The 20942-nt window shown below is 37.4% G+C and overlaps 1 long non-coding RNA gene across 1 annotated transcript; it reads left to right on the top strand.

The window, feature by feature from the left end:
- Positions 1 to 46: 46 nt before the first annotated feature.
- Positions 47 to 20472, top strand: LOC107077319 (uncharacterized). The gene is made up of 4 exons (XR_001478368.2): positions 47 to 137; positions 12334 to 12417; positions 13212 to 13372; positions 19105 to 20472. It is a non-coding gene; the product is annotated as an uncharacterized lncRNA (long non-coding RNA).
- The last annotated feature ends 470 nt before the right edge of the window (positions 20473 to 20942 follow it).

The raw sequence follows: 20942 nt of genomic DNA, 5'->3' as shown, positions 1-20942 counted from the left end.
GCTGGGATGATGGTGGACCACACCATGCTTCCGCTGTAAAAAGCACTGACTTGCGGTTCCCTGAGGAGTAAGAACATTTGACTCACGCCAATCATCTCCTTAGTCTCCGCGCACACACAAACCGTGGAGCGCTAATGGTAAGTTGCTTTTGAAATTGTATTGATTGATTTGATTTAATACGGATGTGTCAGTCATACGAATTTCTGAGGAGAGAGCAATGCTTATCCGAACATTATACATTTGAGTTTTCGTCAGCTGTTTGTGAGCACCAGCAGAAGAGCATAGTTAAAGTTTTAAGATGTATCAGTTTCAACTCCTAAAAAAGTGAGATGTACCCGCTCTTATGATAACCTTTACTCGAAAAAAGAAATACACAGCTGTCGTCGCTTCCCTTTACAACTGCAAATGTATTTGCATTTTTTGCTTTCTAAAATTAGTGCCGAGACAAATGTCATGAGACAAAGGAGATTTTAAGACGAGCACCTGTCCCTCTCAGCAGTGTTGCATTTGAAAACAACAGCTGGTTGATACTCAGTACATTTGTAACCACTACAGTATAAACGAGTATTCTCTAGATAAGAGAATGTCTTTTAAAAATCCGTTACTTAATTTATTCTTTTTTGAGACGTAGTCACTTTTATTTCAAACGGTTTATCTATGTATGTACATTGCAGATTTTAATTTTACACGGATGAAAGTGGAATGGAACCCAAAGACACAAATTCACAGAAATTTCAAGTTTTCATTTGGTTGATTTTCTTCTTAGTTTTTCTATAGTCAGCTGCTAACTGCAAACCTGACTCCATGATTACACTGTAATGTGTAAACACGTCTCCACTGAGATAAGTATTTCACATCACATAACTGTTAGCTGTGTTGCCTTCTAGAATGAAATAATATTAGGAGCACATCCATAAGCAAACAGCGACACTGCGGGAACATGTTATAGTTGAGAGACAGACAGTGTAACCTAATCGCTGTAACCCTGGTACAGCTCCAGAGATTCTATATTATTTTTTATTAATTTGGCTAATGTCTTTATCCAACTTAGTTTACTGTAAATGCAAAAAAAATACATAGCTGCATACTGTTTTACAAAGATGCCCATCCATCCATTTCCCAACTGCATTATCTAATACTCTACATGGTCACGGGGAAGCCAAAGCATATCCCAGCAAGCAACAGGTGCAAGGCAGGATACACTCTGGGTGGGCCAGTCCAATGGTGGACACACACAAACACACTCACAACTTTCCTAGAAGCTAGTTAACCTACCAGTCTTTGTACAGTGAAAAGAAACCTGAGCACCCAAACGAAACCCATGCAGACAAACAAACTCCAAGCAGACAGCATCCCATGAATTGAGCCCAGGGTCCCAGCACTGTGAGGCAGCAATGCTAACCACTGCGCCACTGTGCCATCCCAAAACACAAATATATTTGCTTTATATTTTACGTATAGGTGAAGGGGTAATAACAGGGACCTACAGCTGTACTTTTAAGGAGAACTGAGACTATGAAGGCCTAGTTGTAAACTAGATTGCTTACTTAAGTAAATTGTTGTTGTTTACTTACAATGCAGTGACAACATAGTGTGTACCACATTTTAGCCATTTATTTTGTTTCCCTTTTTCATTCTTACAAAAGGATCAATTTTCTAATACGGCCTTAATGGTGACACTGGTTGTAGATTATCATACAGTAGAACCGTGCTCCTCATTTTCCGGATAGAAGACAAGTTAGTTTTAACCTGGCTTGTTTATGTAGTAGTTTACATATTATTATTGTGACAATTATTTAACCATTGAGGGAGTTGCACATTTATTTACCTCTTTAAAATACTAACAGAATCAATTAACACACACAGAAACCTACCTTTTGCAATTATAGAGGTTTCTAAATAGTTCTGTAATTGCACTATTTATAACAATGTACTGTACATGCTGTAACAGAATGCAGGGCTTTCATCAATTCTTAATGCACTGTATCAGCTTCCAGAAACACAAATCTATGAAAGGCAGGGCATAAAAAGATGTCATTATTAGATCCCATTAAAAAAAAATCAATGTGAGAACAACATCAAGAAAATTAACTTCTCATCGCTAATTCAAGATTCACTTCAAAGCAATTCTTCCCTCACATAAAGAAAGCTGGTAAATTGACCATAAAAGTACAGTCTGCTAAGCAGCATGCTGTTTAAGTATAATACAGAGAATCAAAGGTTAATATGTGTTATAAAGATTTTTTTACATAAAGATTAGTAATTGTGATGCACTGTGTTTGTTTGAATTTGTCTGATCACTTTTGAACATTAGAGCAAAGGGTTGAGGTTTCAACGGTACTGTATGTGCTGCCTGCCTAAACTGTGAAGATTCTTCCACGGGGAGTTTGACATGGTGTTTGCATATTAAATAAACAAAATCTTTCAAGTGCTGTGGAGTCAGAGCCACAACGGAACGTATGACTCAGTGCTTAGTAGGTTCAAACTAAATGAAGCTGAAAACTTCGTTGCAGCACTGCTCCCCATGCCAGTTATGGGCTTTCATATTCAGCTCTTTAATCTGGCACAGGGCCACACCTCTGCTCAAGCTTTCAGGCCATGACTGATGAAATATAGGAGTACAGAGCTGTAGCTGTGACGGACCTCATTTTCAGTGGCTCCTGGCTCCTTATCTCCATCTGAAATAGTCACATTTTCTCAGAAACAATAACTTGCTGGAACCCAGAAACACCCTTTGTTGAAAGGAACCTGTTCTGGAGTTATGCTACTCATTATGTCAATATTTCCATTTTCCTTATTTCCCAGATAAGCAGTGTCTGCTGGCTCACGTTCTAAACATGTTGTAGGCTGTACTATGTGGTGGTTGTAGATGGTTATGCAGCTGTGTCAGCTATGTGTCATACAATAAGTGATTGCCAAACCCGTGCTTTGTGTTTGAAATATAGCTTTGTCTTTCTTAATCATGTAGCATCATGTACTTCTAGAGTTGCTTTGCGTTGTTGGTCGTAAACTGTGCTATTGGGTCACCATGACTATTGCTGGTGACTATCAGGAACTAATCTTTGATGATTATTCATGATTTTAGCTCACTTGGATTAATTAAGGATAGCTGGACACAGAACTTGGTATTGTTTTTCCAAGAGGCCCCACTGCCAACAATATTGGTTAAAAGGCAGATAAGTGGATAAAGTATAAAGTATAAAGAAAAGTGTTCTGCAAAGTACATCATGACGAGTCTGAGGTCAATATTGTCCATACCAGCAAGAATGGGGCTGTAAATTCTAGATAATCTTAATGCAAATTATTCTAAGTATCACATCTTACAGTAAGAGCACCTGTAAAGAGTGCAGATCAAACCTTGCAATCTACAAAATGCTTGTCTGAATCTAGGTTAGGTCATTGGCTGACTATAACTTGAATTTAACTACTCATCTGGTCAAGAAGCAGTGGGGTGGGAATGGCTTGAGTCAGCCAGGCTATCCTGGGATTCCCAAGCAATTCTCTTATCTCCGAATTCCAGCTCTAATGTTGAGAGTATCTTGTCTGCTTCTGTCAATACAAATGGGTAGACCTGGATAAATCTACTGTACACTGCCTTTAAGGGAAGGTGTAGTTGATTCAAATGTATTTCAGACAAACTGGCTCTACAGCTCTAAAAGCAAATAATTTAATGTTGAGTTGAAGTTCAAACCTTAAGTGTAAAATCTGAGAGAGTACTATGTAAAGGTTTTGTTATCTGGTTTCTTTGTTTTCTTCTTTTGTTAAATGTACACATCATATATGGTACCCATTCTTTAACATACACATACTGTAAGATTGAGATGGTTTACATTAAATATGACAGTTAAATAAAGCTTGTATTTATCACATGTGGTAAGGTGACACAAGTAATGTATGATGTCTATAATATAATAATAATAAACTTTTTTTATAGTGCCTTTTTAAAGGTGGCTTCTCAAAGTGCTTTATAGAATGAGAACAACAATAAATAAAAGCAATACACAAGATAAAACACAATTACAATATACAGAGGAGACCGTGAATGGTAGTACTAGGAAAAGCAGAGGGGTGAAGAATGGAACCAGTTAAGTAAAGGCTCTTCTAAAGAAGAAGGTTTTGAGTCTGGATTTGAAGGAGTTTAGAGAAGGTGACTCTCTGATATCCTTGGGGAGAGAGTTCCAGAGCTTGGGGGCATAACAGGAGAGGGCCCTGTCACCCATACAATGTAGATTGGCTTGGGGGACAGAAAGGAGACCAGAATCAGAAGAGCGAAGGTTGCAAGGTAGGGAGTAAGGCGATAATAGTTCAGACAGGTACTGAGGTGCCAAGCCAAACAGAGCCTTATAGGTGAGCATAAGGATTTTAAAGTCCACACAGAATTTGACAGGAAGCCAGTGCAAGGACTCCAGGACAGGAGTAATGTGATCACTTGCACCAGACCTGGTCAGGATTCTGGCTGCTGAATTTTGGACATACTGCAGTTTGTTCAAAGTAGATTTAGATACCCCTGCAAGTAGAGCATTACAGTAGTCAATTTGAGAGAACACAGATGTGTTGATCAGCTTTTCAGCCACAGTTAGTGATAGCATAGGGTATAGTCTAGGGATATTTCTGAGGTGAAAAAATATGTTTTGACAATATGCCGCACATGTGGGTCGAATGTTAAGCCAGAATTGAATATCACCCCAAGGTGTTTCAATTTAGACTGAAGCTCAAGTACAGAACCATGTACAGATAGGGTTACAGGATTGGCTTTACAGAGTTGATGGGGGATGCCAATAAGCATGACTTCAGTCTTGACACAGTTAAGATTAAGGAAATTTTATGTAATCCAAGTGTTTTTTTCAGAGATGCAATTAGATAGAACAGAGAGAGGTATTGTTACGACCCCAAGTGTCTAGGGGTAAAGGGGTGTAACATTTAGGATAATTCTTTTGGAAGCAGGGGGGTTTTGGTGAGGGACTAGGAAGCATGTTAAGGGTAAGGAACTAGAGTGGTGCCAAAGAAAAGAAAATAACAAACAAAATGGAGCTGGCTAGGACAGTGAGGGAAAGCTAATCTGACTACAAAAGAAAACCCGAAACACATGGTCTTCGGCGTCCTCAACACCCTAGCTAACCTGCACTGACTACCAAAAACCATACAAGACAAATGGCACTCACCCGTACTAAACTAGTGTACTAATACAAAATCAACTAAGTGTGTAAAGTGTACCCAACAACCTAAACTAACCTTATATACAAAAGTTCACACAAAAACACAAGTGAACCAGGAATACAAATAAGGGAAAACAAGAGTAATCAACAGGAGCAGGTACAAAAGAACACAAAAGTTGAACATGTAACACTGGGGCAAGGTAATGACAAAACAAGGATGAACACACAAACAAACGAAAGTACAAAGAAACTAGCGTAAAACCAACAAAACAACAAAGCCGAAGCTATACGAAAATACACACACACAAAGCAAAACAAACCAACAAACGAAGCAGAAGCAATAACCAGAAGCGAAGCGATAACCAAAACCAAACGGGACCAAAGTCAAATGAAAGGCCTCTCCTTGCTGAAAACCTCAATGTTATATAGTGAATAAAATGTGTTCTGATTGGCTGAGAGTTAATTGATGATGACGTCATACTGAAAGTGTAGTGTAATGGTGGGCCAATGGGGAAGGGAGAACAATCAAGGGTCAGCAGTGTGGACATAACAGAAAAAACACACACAGAACACACATTGGGACGTAACAGTATGGATGTATATTTGAGTATCATCAGCCTAGAAATGATAGCTAAGGCCATGTGATCTTAAAAGCTGACCAGATGGAAACATGTAAATGCTGAAGAGCAAGGGGCCCAGTATTGAGCCCTGAGGAACAGCAGACTTAACAAGACCAACTCAGACCTATACCCATTAAGAGAGACAAAGTGACAGCGATCAGTGAGGTAAGACTTGAACCATTTGAGAGCAGTGTCAGAAACTCCAAACACAGTCTCAAGATGAGAAAGTAATATATATATATAATATAAGTTCAGGTGGGTAGCTGCGTCAGCATGCGAAGGCTGCAAAGGAACAAGTAATAGGTTTATTCCATGCTGAAAAAAAGAAGAAAGAGAACACAACGTTTCGGCCGTGGAGCCTTCTTCAGGTGTGACGTATATATGTATATATGTGTTATATATAATATAATATATTATATTATATATTATAGAATAATAATACATATAATATATAATATGAAATAAGGTCCTGCCTGGAACAGGTCAAGTTCTTAAGTTTACATTGAATGATCAGCTATTGAGCACTGGAGGAGCATGCAGCCACAGAAAACAACCTTACTACTAGGACCTACTGTGGGAGATCATTTTTTTTATGTCTGGCTGGCCTCTCTGTAAATAATCTGCCGATGCATTTGGAATGTGCTGAATTGTTTGGATTCACCCTGGGTACACCTCTTTTATCAGTTGTTGTCCCGGTATGTCTCCAGTTAAACAAAACCTTGGGAAGCATGAATGAGTTAGGGTTGGGGTTCCCTCTGCTTTAAAACTTAGCATTGAATTTAAATGAAACGGGATCAAGTCTGGAATTTTAAACATGTGGTCATAGACTTGACTATCAGGTAATCTATTAATTAACAAAATACATCTGTAGCAGATCTCGCACATGAATAAGACATTTTTCTCCACTTAACCTTTGTGTGCTGCTATTTATTAGATATCCACCTCATACAATTCTGTGACATTTTGGAGACTGACATTTGAGATGCTATCTTTACAAATTTACCAAAAGTCCTTGACTGTTTTATAGATTAACAGATAAAGAAATAGATGAACAGTGAATGTACACATTTAGCTGTTATTTTATAGATACAGTATATGAATGGTGAGAAAGTTTATGATCTTGCTAATCTATATATTTATCAATTTTTAAAAAATCATCCATTTCAGATATACTCAAAGTAATGAATTGAAAATGCAACATGTTAAATGTTGCACTTGGCTTATTTAACCTGGAAAATCACTTTTTCTTTGAGTTCCAAGCATAGATCTCTCAGCTTCATGTCTTTTTTTGGGGGTTAGTGAATATGAACTTCATTATTATTATTTATTGTATTTGTTATGGTAGTTTATAATAAAAATAGTTTAATTGTATTTATGAATACGCAGTTGAAAATCAAAAAAGAAAACAGCAGTTCAAAATAAATGAAATATCCACATCATTTCTTTGTTGACAGTAATGAGTGTTTCTCAAACTGTGAGCCAAATTACAGAGTGCCAAGAATTACTGCATTATCACTCGGTTCTTGAGTATAAAATATGATTCTGTGCAATAGCTGAAGTTGTCCTTAGAATTCCTGCCAAATAATCCATAACTCCAAATATTTAGTCTAAAAACATCCTGCATTACTGATGAAAATTGGTAAACATGCCTCTTTAGAATTACTGTAACTTTTTAGAATATAACTAGTTATACTGTAACTGTGACTCCTAAAGTATAGTACCTAAGATAAATCCTCTTATCCATCAACATAAAGGAAAATTTGATTCAAATTTGATAGAATTTCATTTAAGAATATAATATCAGAATATTTCAAACATATTTTATAAAAAAATATGGATTATTCTTGTGTTTTGGAATCTTTTTATATCTGTATAAAGTTCCCCTGTACATTCAGTCTTTGAAATACCCAGACCTTGTGCATACTAGACCCAAACTTGCTTGTCTCAATGAGGGCCATAGCAAGGAGTCTAGTAGCTGCAGTAGAACACTGTCATAGTATGATCTCCACATTCAGTCATGATTTATCTGACTTTTTAAATGCAAATCTCATGCTTCTATTTTTAATATGGTTTTAACTGTTTATTATCCTTGAATTTTGTGTACACAAAGAGGAAAAAATGTTTTGAACAGCAGTTCTTGCAATTAACCATATTATGAGTGAGTATAGCAGAGGCTTATGAGTGTAGTCCCTTCTATGGCTGAAAGGGCTTAGATTCATACACCTTTTCCATGGATTTAAAAAAAACATGGGTAACGTTTGAGTCTCTGCTCAAATAATCTGAGATTTTAAATCACTCCAAAGTTTCTGTCTTAGTCTGAATTACTAACATATTTTAGTCTGCAATAAATCAATTCAAAGTGGTAATAGTACCCATCAAAAAGAAAATAATTTCCGATTAAATATTTATTAAACTACTTAAATAGTTTCATAAAGGAGAAAGAGGCATAACAGCAGTATAAAGAAAAGTGTTCTGCAAAGTACATCATGACGAGTCTGAGGTAAGTCCTTCAACAACACAGAAAATATGGTCCACACCAGCAAGAATGGGGCTGTAAATTCTAGATAATCTTAATGCAAATTATTCTAAGGCCTATAAAACTTAAAAGCTTTCAACTCATTTTAAACTTTCCAAACCATGAACAAAAGTTCAAGCATAAATCAGAATCCAAACTTAAATCAGAATCCAGATACTGTGAACCAATGACCAGCAGACATTGCTAGCTATGGGTCTATCATAAAGCAGATCCCAAGGTCTTTAGTTTCCCCTGGACAATAATTTACAGTAATGAAAAATGTAAAAATGTTATTAACAAAATTGACACTTCAATACCCGGAGACTACGGGAATTGCAAATATACTTGATGATATTCACTATGACACCACCACATGACCTTTGTCAAAATGGAGAAAAGCATAAAGACACTTCTCAACTATATTGTGCGCTTTAAATCGTAGGAGATTCGCTTTGCATTTGAACCTTATAGATTTATAAAGATTATAAAGACTTATAGTGACTTTAGCCTTGTGTCATAGCCCACTGGATTACATTCCAGAATAGTATGTCAGCTGGGCTTCAACAAGTTCACAAATATTGTGGATACAATTGCTGTAAAAGAGTCACTTAATATGTTGAGTCAGAAATTGGAGATGACTGTGTCTGCCTTCTTTCAAGTTTGACATAGTTTTGACGTTATAAGATAGAAAGATACAGTATGAGCTGAGAAAATTGCCTTTTTGAAGTACAAAGATTATTGTATAGCTGTAGGGAAAGAGCAGTCATTAATTAATTACTCGTGTGAGAAAGAATGGAGAACTATAAAAAGTCAGAAAGTATGTGATCTTGGGTTTCAAAACATTAGCTGCAAAATTACTGAATATGTGCATCATCTTCTTATATGCCCTGAGAAACATAGCTTACTTGTGCTTCTGAAACATTGCTTTCTGTTGCTGTCTTCTGCATTTATTCCAAATGTATTTTAAAATATTTAGGGTTGAAGGCAGTGCTACTGAGCAGCAATTTCTCCAGTTGAAGTCTGGATGGTCAAAGCCAATTGAGCTGTCTTTGAAACAGTTGCAGTAAGGCCAATGATGTCATGACATGAAATGAAACAACCCTAAATTGGGGTACATTTTGCCAGCAGCCATATCACCCTGCAACTCACAACTGCCTGGTCAGTACCTGGATGGGAGACCTCCTGGGAAAAACTAAGGTTGCTGCCGGAAGAGGTGTTAGTGGGGCCAGCAGGGGGCACTCACCCTGTGGTCCTAATGTGGGTCCTAATGCCCCAGTATAGTGACGGGGACACTATACTGTAAACAGGTGCCGTCCATCGGATGAGATGTAAAACCGAGGTCCTGACTCTCTGTGGTCATTAAAAATCCCAGGGCGTTTCTTGAAAAGAGTAGGGGTGTAACCCCGGCGTCCTGGCCAAATTTCCCATTGGCCTTTACCAATCATGGCCTCCTAATAATCCCCATCTTTGAATTGGCTTCATTACTCTGGTCTCCTCCCCACTGATAGCTGATGTGTGGTGAGCGTTCTGGCGCACTATGGCTGCCATCGCATCATCCAGGTGGGGCTGCACATTGGTGGTGGCGGTGGAGGGGATCCCCATTACCTGTAAAATGCTTTGAGTGGAGTGTCCAGAAAAGCGCTATATAAGTGTAAGCAATTATTATTATTATTATAACAGTGTGGATCTCACTCCTATACTGTTATAATGGTCAGCTGGTCAAGTGGTGACCTGCTGTTATAAGGAAATGTTTGCATAGGTTTTGCACATTGACTTTGTATACAATTGTCACCTAATGTTAATCCCATCACTGAGAGCCATCTGCAATAAAAAAAGACATTTTCTCCCAGCAAGCATCTTAGTGTTTATAGGCAGCATGAAAAGAAATATGTGCTTTCAATTTAGATTTCAATAACACATCTGTCTCCTCGAATAGAAACTGGAGTGTAGCAATCTTAGGCAGTGGAGCTCAGCCTTGAATTGGAAAATCCTATTTATTGCAAAGGAACAGTAAGGTCAGAGAACAAACAAGTAAGTATCGGTGTATGGGAGGGGGAATGGGATGGATATGGGAAAATTTGTCAGACAAAAATGTTGTAGATGACCCAGAAGTGGATCATGCCACCAAGAGTTAGTTGGAATTTTGTCTTTTGCATTTGGTCGCAGATGGATTCCTTGATGCAGCACAACTACATTTCACTAAATCAAGATTTATAACAGTCCAGTGGGGAGGGATAAAGGCATTACAAAATCTTCACAACTGTAAGACTCAGATAGGGGTTTCCCTTTTCAAGGTTTCTAAGGTGGTGGATGCAACATAATAGATGTATGTGTTGATGACTATAGGGACTGGCTTTCCCAGCTGCTAAACTTCGGTACCAACACAGAAAGTAATATATACAAGCAATCGATATCAGAGCTCATGTCACCTGAGCAATTTCTTACAATATCCTTTATGAAGACATTTTCTCTGTGCATTTTACAATTGCATACATTACTTAAATTATGGTAATAATGCTTACAAAATACCCATCTAATGAAGATGACCAGAGCCAATGCTAAAATACCATACTTTGTCTCTTTTTTTTAAATAAGAATTGGAATAAGAATAATTGCTTACACTTATATAGTGCTTTTCTGGACACTCCACTTAAAGTGCTTTACAGGTATTGGGGACTCCCCTTCACCACCACCAATGTGTAGCACCCACTTGGCAGATATAGTGCTCCAGAACGCTCACCACACATCAGCTATCAGTATTAAGGAGAACCGAGTGATGAAGTCAATTTACAGATGGGGATTATTAGGAGGCCATGACTGGTAAAGGCCAATGGGAAATTTGGTCAGGACGCAGGGGTTACACTCCTATTCTTTTCGAGAAATGCCCTGGGATTTTTAATGACCACAGAGTCAGAACCTTGGTTTTCCGTCTCATCCGAAGCACGGATGAATAATAATAAATAAATTGCCTACATAACCACTCTAGATTAGAAACCAGGGGTCATAAGATGCAAAATATAGGGTCCTAAGGACTCAGAAGAAGGACTCAAATTGCATTGTTTTCATTTCTTATGTCAGAAAGATGTTAAATATGAAGGTTAGAAAAACCTCTTGGTTAGCTCTATCTTTAGGTTTTAAAGGCTTTAATTTAACAGAACAACCAGTTCTCACTGATTTTTAGATAGCTGAGTTCAATGATCACTGACTGTAAAATGTTCTTTTATACCACCATCTGGACCGTTACACTAAACCAAGGCTATGCTTTTATTCCTTTTAACTGTTCATGCTTAGCAACCTGTTTTCATTTGTCTCAGAATGCAAACATTCATCAGAAAAAAACCATTACCCTTTCTGACTTGTTCAAAACAAATTCTGTTGGAGAAGCACTTGTAGTAATGATTTAAATATCTGGCCTAGTTGTGTATTGTTTTAATATTCTTTCATATATTTTTTGTATTAAATTCTTTAAAGTTGTACATTTCTAACTGTCTCTGAGACAGTAGAATAAGTATTCTGCAAAAATGCTTTCCCTATTTAAAGGGGAGTATAAGGATTTTCAACCCATGTTTGGGGTTTTAGCAAAAAACATGTAGTTTTCATAGTCATAGTTTGTATTTCTCACTTTAATGAGAAGTTATTGCCCTTTTCATGTGGAGGTCCATTTTGTCCTACATGTGATTCCAAATGGGCTACCATTTCATTCCTGTGCTTAATCTGAAGCAGTGCCTGTGTCAGAAAATCACTGACAAAGACTATTGAAGATAAAGGATCATCCCGTGTAGTGTTTGTGGTACTCTTAGACTACACCACATCTGAGTTCTTAACCTTTTCGATACCATGCAAGTGTCTTCCTCATTATGGTGCTCTGACTTAATAGAGCACTTTTGGTACTTGGACGTTTCAGTGAAAGTGCTTCTAATAAACCAGGGAGCTTTATTGTGCTTTGGCAGCTGTTCTAATCATTAGGCTCAGACGTTATTGCAGATTGTTTTCTGTGGTAGGCATTTCGTTTATGCTCTTATGTTTTTTTTTTTTCTACCAGTGCTAATGGAGATCCAGGCCATTATCTGTCTTGACTGTGAGTTTGTGGCTAGTGTGCCTCATCATGCAGATGAAAGATGGGAAGGTATGTGCTAAGGATTCTTAAAAAAATAATGATCCATCATCTTGACTTAGTTTCACAATTTCAGGGTGATTCCCTGAATCACCTACAGTATGTGGGTGATATTTTAAAAACAATTTGCAAATCAACTCAGAACCCACTGAAATCTTGGAGCTCTCATAATGATGACATACGCAGCAGTTACTTTGCCAGCACATTATTACAGTTTCACTTGAGTTGAGATATTCATATATATTTAGGTTGCTTTCCTTACTTGTTTTCTTTTTTTTTAATCAGAAATGAAAAACAATAGTCCATGTTAATTTTTAATAGGTAAAGTTGCATAGCAGGAAGATTTCACCTTGGGAACAGCAGCTCAGCTGTGATGTCTACTTTGCATCCATTGTCATAAAGTTTTGTAATAAGGTATCTGGGCTGAGCCATTATAAGCTCATGAAATATGTTCTATGAAGCTTCTGCTACTGGACAGCAACATGTTTTATCTCAAATAACAGTGCAAAAAGATATCACTAAACAACAGGACTTTGCACAGAAAGCCAGTGTTGTGTGCCAAGTTTCCAAGCCATGTTATGGATATTGATCGAAAAAAAACAAAAGCTCTCTATATAAAGTAAAAATAAGGAACAAGGTGCTTAAAAAGCCAGTTCTTATGAAGGGTTTAAGACCATATTAAAATACTTCACATTCCTAAAATAAAAGGAGAAAATATAATTTAACAATATGTTGTCAATTTTTTTCTTTAACGTTTAGGATTATTAGAAAAACAAGGTTTTTTTTTCTTTTTTCCCTCTTTTCAGGCACAGTCAGGGGACCCACTTTGTTTCACCTTGTTATACCCAGGTTTGCAACTGGCATTTGTCACACAATGCAAATCAGCACTGCAGCCCTGCTCTGACCGCCGGGGAGAGCAGAAGGCCACAACACAGCTCTCCTCCAGGGCGTACTGTACACAGTCAGGGTGAGTTCATGAGCTTCTTGTGCTGTAATTCCAGAGCACAAACGGCAGAATTCAAGTGTGAAGTGGAGAATGGACACTAATTCCCCTGTCCTGTGTATTATGACAATGTTCCATAGGTGCCTGTCAAGTAAACACTAATAAACAGCAGGCATGGGATTCCCTGCAGCCTTGTCCAAAAATAAATCCCTACAGAGCTCTGCCATCATGGGGATCTTTATCCACTGGTGAGCCTCAATTCCTGAATTCAATTACTGTCCTCTATAGTATACATGATCATCCTCTTAGGCAACGATTATTCTAGCTAAGACATTAGGGAACCCCTAACAATTTTGTTACCTTTTTAAGAGCACCAGTCCTATCAGTTGTGTATCATGAGTGAAGGGGGTATACAAAACCAAAGTATTTCAAAGTTCACTTCAAGACGAACGTTTTGGTTTACATATTGTTGGAATCACAAACCACACTGAAGAAATCGACAGAGTAATCTCAAGACAGTGGATAAAGAGACCATATACTGTATACAGTTTTGATTACAAATCAGTTGATTAATTGGTGAAATATTACAGTAGTACCAAAGTGACTACTGAAAAGCTGTTTTTATACAAATGTTTCTAATAATTTCCTTTCAAGGGGCTTTTTTTTTTTGCTTCATAAGTCTTTCTTAACTGCTGGGTGTATGTGTATCTTCCCAAGTAAGTGCATAGAAATACAGTATATTGCTTCCAGGGATATTGACCTTCTACATAAATTGTAAACATATTCCTGGGACTTGTACCTATGGTACATATTGATTAAATGCAAGCCACAAAGGCAGTGTCTTAAGGTTTTAATGTACTGTACTTCTTTCTACTTTGTCAATATTAAAGCTTCTGGGTTATGTTTAGTGTAGCTGTTACATGCAGAAGTACCATTTCAGACAGATGCATGCTGGAGCTGGGTGGTCATTAAGAGGGGCGCTAGTGATGAAATTGCACAGGAGCCTCTTTGCTGACGTAATGACTTCTGAACCCTGTTTGGTGGGAGTTGGTTTCCATACTGTTCTTTCCACTAGTCTTTTCCATACCACCCACGTGTGCTGTTTGCCAGAGAAATATCTGTTGATATTTAGAGCCTTCGCATTAAGGTCAGTTGTGTTTAAAGTGTTATATATTGATCATTTATAGTAAGCAAAAGAATCAGTGTAATGTTTTTTATATTAGTTTCACAGAGGAATTACAACGAAACAGCCACATTCTTCCTTCGTGTGAGAGCTTTAAGTTCTTCACTGATGCATATTATTGACATTTTGCAGGCAGGAGAGGAGAATGAAAACCTGTTTAAGGATCATGGATGCTGCAAATAGTTTTGGTATATTTAAATAATATGGACTGTAAATTACACTTACTATAGTGTACAGCTGGATAACAAGTGAAGTGATCTGAGTTATGATTGGTTGCCATGGAAGGCTGTGAGAAAGATGGACTAGCTACAGCATTAAAACACCTGTTCAGTCCCCTTGGGTGTTGTACTCTGTTTGCTGACCCACAATTGCCATCCTCCTAGAGGTTTGGGATGTTCCTAAGGGGGGTTTGCCTGAGTTCAGTGGAATTCCTGCTCATAGGCAGGATCACCGCGGTCAGTGACAGTTCATCGGTAATAGGGTGAAATCCACCAGAAACACTTTAAAAGCCATCACTTTCTCTCTCAGATATCCCACTGCCTTTACACATCGAATCTGTCAATGCTTAACTCTCAAACTTGGGCCCTGAAGTAGACTGTTCCAAGCTGTTAAGGCCTGGAGAGCAGAAGCAAGAAATGGAAAAACACAAAATCTGATAGAGTACCCAAGCAGTTTGTAGGTAAAATTAGGTTTAAATCACAACATCAGCTTAGCAAACAGGTAATTAATAAGTCCCTATTTTATATCTTTTGAAGTAATAGAGTCTGTTGTAAGGGCAACAACTTGCAGTACAGTTACAATTATTAATCATTAAATGTATGGGCTAAGCTCAGTATAAGAAAACCAGAGGTGAGCTTCAAGGTATTCAGTATTGAGAGTTTAATTGTATACAGCTTCTGGCAACACTCTACACTGACCCCATGTCTTTGCTCTCAGTACTATGAAACCTAAAAAGTGGCCTTCAAAATCACAGCTTTTGTGAATAAACTAGTATAAGGTGCCCTTAAGCTTTTAGACTTTTTTCATGAAAATAAGCAGCAGGAATATATATTCTTTTATTCAGAATGCTTGCAATGTAATTTGAAAATGTGAGTAAACTAGGTGCAGTAAGAATGGCTTTGATTTTATAGCCTAATGAGGTCTGTTTTCTGCTGCCTATGAAGTATTTGCTTTAGGGACATTTCTCACTTGGGAAAGTGCCAGCGGTAGAGTTAACACAGCTGTTCTCTGAAATGGTAACATGGGATTTAATATCCACTCACAAAGGGAGCCTATCTTGTTGTAAGAGAGGAAAGCAAATGGGAAAATGTACTGCTTGAACTACCAACATTTATGCATATGCATTTATGCAAGAACTGACGCTCAAAGGGGTGGTCATGCTTCACAAGTTTTACACATTACCCCTTTCTCTGAGGTACGTAAAGGCACTGCAGAAATTTTAAAATATGTATATTTTGTTACATTAGAAGGAAACTCTTAAGCAGAGGTATAGTACTTTCATTTCTAGATTATCCACTAGGTATAAATGAGACTGCAAATGTAGAAGAGTTACAGCAGGCTTCTGTTAGGAAAATGTCCATCTTGGAATTCAGTAGTCAGTTACCACAACTTATTTGAACAGGTACTGATTGGAAGGTTCGGGGTTTTTCTATTTTATTATTTTCAAAACATCATCTAACACTACGTAGTTTCCAACTAATACTACAACACTACAGTAAGTGCTGTATATTCCCCATATCTGCTTCCAGATATTCATCTGAATTTCTTGTCATAAGAAAACCTTTCCTTCATTTATGAGTGGGAGTTCCAGAAGAGAAAGAGCCAGTAAATGTAGAATCAAATTTGAGTTAAGATAAACAAAACTGAGTCTGAAAAATCTACTTAAAAACCACATAAACGTAACTCCTGCTTGCAGCACTGGGGCCCTGGGTTCAGTCTGTGAGATTGTGTGTCCTGCCTTGTGCCTGTTGCTTGCCAGGATGGGCTCTGGCTCCCCTGCGACCCAGCATTGGATAAAGCGGTTAGAAAATGGGTGGATGGATTAACTTGTATTAATCTGGCAGTAATTTACAGGAAGAGGGTGGAAGTCTAAACAAAAGATTGTTCAGTCCGTTCAAGGAAATCAGAGGAAGAGAGGAAAGCACTCAAGGTAAAAGGAAAACCAAACACTGACCAAGGCGGTCAGGTTTTTCTTCAGCCTGAACACTTTTTAACGCTGCTTTTCCTGAGGGGAGAGTGGAGGACCTCAAGTCTACATTAGCCGAAAAGGTCCTTTCAAGTTCATTTATTCCAATCTGGTGAAAAACAGCTTGCCAGCTTCCCGAAGCCAGCAGTGATCCTAAAGCCTCAATTAAAACAATTAAAAAGGGGACCTGTCCCAAAAAGGACCTCTCCCACCTGGCTCTGATTCTGTGTTGTCCCATAGCGAGCCCTGGTAGTGCTGGGAGCAGACTCCTCCAAGTATGAAATTGCCTCGACCCCCCCATCTGGAAAGAGAGCATTCAGAGTAGCCATGCATTCTCAACCTACATGTTTTTAACAGGTGGAATGAAACTGGAGAGTCAAACACAAACCCATACAAACACAAAAATAATATGAAAGCTCAAAAGATCCTGGCCTCCCAACCCGATCTCAGTATCCTGGAGTTGAGAGGCAGTATCGCTAACCATCTTGCCACCATACTGCCCTATAATATTTCCACATGCTCTCTTGCTCTGTTAAGTGTATACTGCTGGTGAACTCTATGGCAACATGGTCAGAATACAGAATGTTGTATCTAATTCACTTCAGGGGCTCCTGCCTGTGTGGCATTTGTCCACCCCAGGTTTATGGTGTTATTTCCAGGTAATCAAGGTTTCTCCCAGTGCCCCAAAGATAGGATGGCATCTTGACATTGTCTCTTTCTCTTTTGCCTTTGTTAAGGCTTTGTACAGGGGGAGAGAAGTCATACAGGATTGTCTCAGTCCCACGTTGTACCCTATGCTCCCAGGATTGGCTCTGTCTTGTCAGGACCCTCATCGTGATAAGAGGATTAAGATAATAGATGAATCCTGCTAAGGCAGTCACAGAGGCAACTCAAACTCTCAACTTTGAAATACAATGAGCTTACAAAGTTGGTTAGCTTATTCAGTTCACTTCTCAGAACGCTGCAAGGTTGATCAAAGAAATTTGTTGAACAGATAACACTATAATGCAGATGAATATATATGCAGATAACAATATAATGAACACACATCATGTGTCAGTGGCAGTAGCCACCATATATTTTAGTGTTGCATGGTGATTAGTTTTAATCGTTGTGGCATTTGAATAGATTAACACTGCTAGTGTTATTTTGCTACTGCTGAATGAATGATTTTGTCAATAACTAGGTTCTAAGTACTGAGGAGATCCATTCCAATGCTCCTTGCTGGAACCCTGAGAATGAAGTCTTTACAGAAAATAATTGAATCAATATGCTCTTTGAATATTCCTGATCTAAAAAAAATGAATGGAAAACTTATCATATTCATTGAAAAATGTCTGTTACATCTGCATAGCATCAAATTAGCGATTGTCAATACACATTGTGCAAATATATTTAGCTCAGTCATACATCAAACGATTCAAATTGTAATTCCTGTTGAAGAATAACCTCTACTTGACTCCAAGAATGAGCTAATTCATGGGGTCATGAATGTCCATTAGTGCCCCCCATAAAAGCTCTAGGTATCGATTACTAATTGTTACAATTAGGCTGGTAACAGTAAATGCTCAAAGTGCAAAGCGTGCTTTTTGCTTCACAGAAATTGAGTTTGTGAATTGGAAAACTGTGTTTCATAGCCCTGGCTAGAAGACCTTTCTGGCTGGTCCCAGCTATTGCTAAGGCTTTGGTAATGTGTTCTTCAGTGTCTGTGTGTGGAGAAGTGAGAGTAGGGCTGTTACAGCAGTAAGCCCGAGGACGCTTCTCTCACACAGGCCACACGATTCAATGGAGTGTTAATTCCCTCCTGTCCAATAGTATTTTATTCCATTCACACTTCACAAATAACACACACTCTGCTAACACAGCAAATGCCATTCAGAGGTCCGGACATCTGTCCAGAGTCTCTTGACGTCCCGTATGTGCTCAGCACAAACCTTTTATTATGGTGATTGCGAATATCCTATTCAGTCTGTGGCATGTTCTGCTGTGGATATCAGGTCATAAGTTCATGCCATTAATTTCAGTGAAGAGTTTAAATGTTCAAACCTTTTAAAGTGCTTAACTAATGTCTTAATTCACTAATTTTCACATACCAGGCATACGTTTTTGTTGATGTTAAACTGTTAATGTTTAACTTGATGTTAAACTGTAACTAGTTATAGTTTCCTAGAGTTTGCCACAGTGTTATTAATTTTCTTCTGTTTAGAAAGTAGAATTCCCAAATAACAATTTCTCTATTCCTTTGAAAATAGTGGACCTCAACTTTTAATTACCTTGTCAAGTATTTTCTTAACTGAATTGATATTATTTACTATGTCTGAAATAAAAATTGATCGAAACCCTATAAAGCCTGTCCTTGAGTATAAGAAATACTGTATTTCTCTACAGTATTCCTGGATTGCAGTGGGAGTTCAGATGGATCACAAGGTGAATCCTCCTGAAAGGCAGTGTAGAGCTTCCTGCATTTCAAAAGACAAGCACCTCTGAGAGGTGGGTGAGTCAAAGGAGTGTGTCTTTATTATGCCCTTACTCCACCCATATAGTGCAGGGACCATGGCTGTATACAGACACCTCAAACTCCGATACATTGCTCGAGTCTAAAATACTTACAGTACATATTCCTCAAGAGATTAATATAAAATCAAAAATAACTTATTATTATACATTTGCCATTAAAGTATAAAACATAAATAAAATCTTCATTGCAATTAATATCAAAATAACCAAAAAACATTAATATAATTATGACAATAATGCTCATATGGTAAATACATGAGAGTTTCTGAATTATTAAGATTGATATGTAAATGATATATATGAAATAAAGGCTAATGATTACCCACCAGTCCATTTTCAAAATGATGATGATGATTATTATGATGATGATGTGCTGAGTACATGAGGAATGAGTAAGTCCAGTTATCAGAGTTGCAGGTGTTATAGTTTAATTTTACCTAACGTTCAAAAGTATTTTTCAAATGTTTCATTCACATTGAGATACCAGTTGTAGTGGAGCAGGGCAAAATGAATGGATTCACAGTAATATTTTATATATTTCCCAACAGATGGGACAAATCATATCCTAACTGGTATTTGCAGATCCAAAAACAATAGTGTTACACTCACAATTCACTCTCCAATTATGACTTTAAACCATTGTCTGATAACTCTGCTCCCAGCATATCATACAAAATTAAGAGTCATATTTGTCTGCATCAGCCTGGTGTCAAATTAGTGTCGTATTGTGTTCAAATGACAAGGTTCAGGCAAAATGTTCTGATCCAAGGGACAGGTGCTGTTTGTCTCATTGCATCACCATATGTAAGCCATTCACAGCTGGTCTGGTATGACAGGTCTCCGTTGTGTTTCTTACTGTATTTTCACTCCACTTTTTTATTCAGAGAATTTAAAGCAAGAAACATTTTTTTCTGTACAAATTAGATTTATACCCTTATGCAGATTAAGTGCTTTACTATACTGCTGAAAATCTATATGACAAGTTATCATTTTAATAATTTTATAATTAACCTGACTATATTCAAATCTGCAGTTAAGTTTGTTTTGCAGAAACAAAACAAAAGATTTGCCATAGGATGACAGTCTTCACATGGCTTTAACTTACTCAGATATACAACACTTAATCAAAAAAATGAGAGGGCTTTAAACACCTGAAAGAAACTTTGCCTTTTCTTATCCCAAAACTTTAACTTTTTCTCATATTATTGTATGGTCATGTCTTTCATAGTATTTGTTCCATATCTGACTACTATCTAAAGTGATATCCTGTAGCATATCTATATTTTTATTTATAAATATAGTAGTTTCAAATAGAATACCTTTTATAGTACTGTTTTTTTTTTGTTTGGCTTTAAACACTAAAAGCACATTCACATTCTTTTTGTTAACATGAGTTCAATGTCTGTTTATGATTGTCAATTAACTTTCGTCATTCATTGTTAAACTAACAAATAGGGTTTTATTGAACTGTAGTTGTTTGATTGCATTGGATCAATTTTGTCATGACTAGCATAATAACATTTTCAATATGTACTATATATTTCATGTTGTAATGTGATGATTGGAATTCCAATAAGTAAAAATGTATTTAAAGAACACAGATTTGTAGCCACAGTACATTTTTGTACCTATTTTTCTCTAATAACATGTTTATACAGTGCCTTGCAAAAGTATTCAGACCCTGTCTCAGCCAGATCTTTTAAAGTGAT

The sequence above is a fragment of the Lepisosteus oculatus genome, chromosome 4, assembly GCF_040954835.1.
Source record: "Lepisosteus oculatus isolate fLepOcu1 chromosome 4, fLepOcu1.hap2, whole genome shotgun sequence".
Lineage (NCBI taxonomy): Eukaryota > Metazoa > Chordata > Actinopteri > Semionotiformes > Lepisosteidae > Lepisosteus > Lepisosteus oculatus.
This window is presented reverse-complemented; position numbering and strand designations above follow the sequence as displayed.